The sequence below is a fragment of the Salvia hispanica genome, chromosome 5 (genome assembly GCF_029641045.1).
Source record: "Salvia hispanica isolate PSC_SH4W2 chromosome 5, Shi_PSC_v1, whole genome shotgun sequence".
NCBI lineage: Eukaryota > Viridiplantae > Streptophyta > Magnoliopsida > Lamiales > Lamiaceae > Salvia > Salvia hispanica.
This window is the reverse complement of record NC_142696.1, coordinates 21280353-21284472: the sequence shown is the minus strand read 5'-3', so window position 1 is coordinate 21284472 and position 4120 is coordinate 21280353.

Here is a 4120-nt window from a genome sequence, read left to right as displayed (position 1 = left end):
TTATGAGGAGTTGGGGATACCTCCGAGGACGGAGCCAGCCACGTAGCCAGCAGCGCCAACGGTGAGGACGCGGAGGCCGGGGAAGGGCAAGGCCACTAGCTCGCGTGCAGCGACCGATGGTGGGGCAAAGGAGGAGGAAGGGGAAGGCGGCCGGAGAAGGAGGACCGTCTGGAACATTCAGGAATGCGTCGCGCTAGCAAGGGCATGGATCAGTGTAGTCGATGATCCATACGTCTCGTCCAACCAGGTCATCGATAGAATGTGGTACCGCATTAGCCAAAGATACCTCGAATGGAAACCGGCCGACGGGAAGGCTCACACTCCAGAGCAATGCCGAAAACTGTGGGAGCGGCTAAAGAAGCAACTCAGCCGATTTTTCGGCATCTACCAAAAGAACATGCGGTCGGCTACCAGTGGCATGACCTCCGATGATGTGAAGCTTCTGTCCAACCAGCAGTTCCCCGACGGTGAGAAGGGGTTCGGGGAATTCAAATATTAGGACGTTTATCTTGGAGCATTCCCCCAAGTATATGGCCGGTGTTGAAGCTGGGTGGCCGAAGCGGACGAAGGTCAACGCCTCTGGCGAGTACAGCAGCAGTGTCGGTTCACACGAACTCCCCGAAGCCGAGGCAGAGTTCCCGACACCTCAATCGTCTTCCCGCCGCCGACGCCCGATTGGGCATAAGACCACGACGCGGTTGGCTAGGGGTAGTTCCAGTGCCTCGCAAGAGGTCCAATCGGAAGTTCCTTCGCAGATCACTCTCCAGCTGACCAATCTCGCCGAACTGCAAATGACGCAGTTCATGATCGAAATAACGGAGAAGTGGCATGCAGCGACGGATCCCATGTACAAGCGGATGTTGAAGGATGGGATCGACACTATGAGGAGAAATCTGAGGCTGCCACCCCTGCCCGATGCTGACACCACAACCGCCGAAGGGGAGGACGAGTCTGATGCCGGGGAATGAGATGGGGGAACAATTTGTCGAAGCTTGGGTTTTTTTTTGTTGGTTAAGTTTTTTTTTAATAATTATGTACTTTTTAAAAAAAATAAAGTAGTTGCATTTTCTCCGTATTCGTGCCGAAATTTTAATACCGTACATTGTTTAATTCCGTAAATTGTTTAATTTGGTGCATTTGTGAATTTTTTTATTGCGGGAAGTCCGCGCGGAAAGGCTAGTGGATGTCTTCCACTGTGTAGGGAAGGCTATGGGAAGTCCTTATGACGTGGCAGGAGGTGTTTTTGAGAAGTCCATCGGGAAAGCTATGGGAAGTCTGTCCCCACTATGGGAAGTCTGTCCCCACTGGTGTTTTTGACATGATTTGGCATTGTTTTTCAATATGTTTCCCTATATTTTTCATGTCTAATCTATTGAGTCGAATTGATTGACAAGATGCCCAAATCTACACAATACTACTCCCTCCTTCCAAAACAATAGACCAATTTGTGTACGCCCTCCTTCCAAAAAAATAGACCAATTTGTGTACAACACCGTGCTTTTAATATAGAATTGATAAAGTAAGATAAAAGGGAAAAAGGTAAGAGAGAATGAGAAAATAGTAAGAGAGAGAGAGAAAGTAGGAGAGAAGTAGTGTTAGTGTAAGATAGAAGTTTTAGTTCTAATGGCATAAGTGGTAAATAAAATGATGTGTAGAGTTATTATTTTGTTGAAATTTTTTCATAAATGATTGTACTCTATTTTTTATGGACTGAGGATATATAATTTTCCTCATTTGTGTCATCAGATCTCACCGGCGGAGTTAGGACAACGGATGACGCCACGATATGTCCCTGCTCCTTTTATTTCAATTTTATGTTGATTTGTACTTTATTTGTGCTGATTTGGGATTGTATGTTCTTTTTAGGGTTTTTGGCTTTTTAAACCAAAACCTTTCCTCAAATTCCGGTTTTTCCCATGAACTATGAGATTTGTTTATAAAACCACGAACTTCCATTTCGTTAGGATTTTCCCCCCAGCGGGTCAACGACGAAATCCGGGTTGTCTACATGTTAATTTTAACCCTATTTGTCACTAAATTGATTACTTGGATCTTATTTGGCACAATAATACATAGAGTCACAATTATTACATAACAAATGACAACTTTTGAATAAACAAAACACAATTTTAACATTTTGAATTATGCTATTCGGGTCGGGTTGGAAAAATCCTAACGAAATGAAAGTTTGTGGTTTTAAAAACAAATCTCATAATTCATGAGAAAAACCGAAATTCAGAAAAATGCTTTGGTTTAAAAAGCCAAAAACCCTCTTTTTATCTATAGAGAGATCTCGTTACTATCCATCCTTGTTTTTTTTAAAAAACTAGTTATGTTGTTTGTTGCTTTTTACAGTAATGATTAAATGTTATAGAGAAATACTAAAAGATTAACTTTTCACAAAAGGGACAAAAAATCTCAAAATATTTGGATAATAAAAAGGCTTAACTTTTCACTAGTCATACTATATATTTGGAGAGAGAGAGATTCATGGAGAAAGAAACAATTATAAAAACACTAAAATAGTCTCAAAGTCCAAAAAGATCAATATAATAGTGAAAGATGACAAAAAAAAAAAAAAAAAATGTTATTACAATCTAAACTAATCTATCCATGCTAATATTATTGTTATTATAGACCACGGATAAATGCTGTGATTTTTTTAGACTTCTTTCATTGATAAACTGACTGAAATGTCCTTTAGAAACAGTATTTTCGAACAAAACAAATGTTCAAAAACGGTATTAAATCAAAGTTGAAAGACTGACTTCTACCGATATTTTAAAGTTTTAATACCTCGTTTGATACCAATTCATAGTTAAAGTACCAAAAAAGATGTTCACTATCTCAAAACAATTATGACATGGGATTCTTTATTAACATGAATTAATGGATATCGACCAGGAAAAAGTGGATAGGCATAAACGTTAATACGAGACAAAACCGTACAAATATCTCTTAGGTAGTAACTTCCTTCGTTCCATAATAATGAGTCATTTTGTCATTTTGGTATGTCCCATAGTAATAGAGTCATTTTCTTTTTTAGTAAAAGTCAACACATTTTTCCACACGTACTTTACTATCTCTTACTTTTTCCTCTCTTCATCTCTCTACCTTTTTCATTTTCCACTTTATTCTTTCTTTACTTAACTCACTTAACACAATTTTTCTTAATCTCCGTGCCGAAAAGTTCTGCCTCCATTACTATGGAACGGAGGGAATAGAACTTAGAGCATCCACAGTGGTAATAGGCTAGCCACAGGCTAGAAACTGAACACCTCCTTCCACATCATCAGGACTAAAAACTGTCTGCCACATCATCAGGACACCTAACTGCACAACAATAGGCTAGAAACTGGACTAGCCGTTGGACTAGCCACAATTAAACAAAATAAAATGCATATTAAAATTATATTCGCGCAATTACGGAATTAAATTTACGATACAAATACGAGAAAATGCTGTCATTTTTATTTAAATAAAAAAAAAGTACATAAAAAAAATTCTAAAATTAAAAAAAAATTACATAAAAAAAATCGTCCTACTTCCACACACGCGGCCCCGCCTCACTCCTCGCGGCCGCCTTGGCCAGACCCGGCGCCTCCCGTCGTGCCGAAAGGCGGCATCCCCAAATCGGCCTGCATACTCTGGATGAGATCAAAGATTAGCTCCTTCATCACCGGGTCAGTCGTCGCACTCCAGTCACGTATGAGCTTCATCATGCTCTACTGCGTTTGTATATGCCCGAGGCGGGCGAGCTCGGGCGTCACTTGACTAGAAGGGGTTGCGGACTGGACCTCCTGGGACCCGCCCGTTGCGCCCTTTTTTGACCAACCGGGCGAGTGCGGCGAGAAAACGATGGAGGGGTCGGGACGTCCTCGGCACTGTCTGGGAGCTCGTGGGAACCGCTGCTGCTGTAATCGCCGCCGAGGTTCAGGCGCTGCTTCTTCGGCCACCCAGCCTCGACACCCGCCCAAAACTTCTCGGACTCCATTAGCACTTCATAGCAGGACCACATTGTGAACTCCCTATGAATCCCCTCCAAGGGTAAGCCTTCCTCCGAGATCCTCCTCACATCATCCAACGTTTGGCTACTGCCCTTCATGCGGAGGTTGTTTGT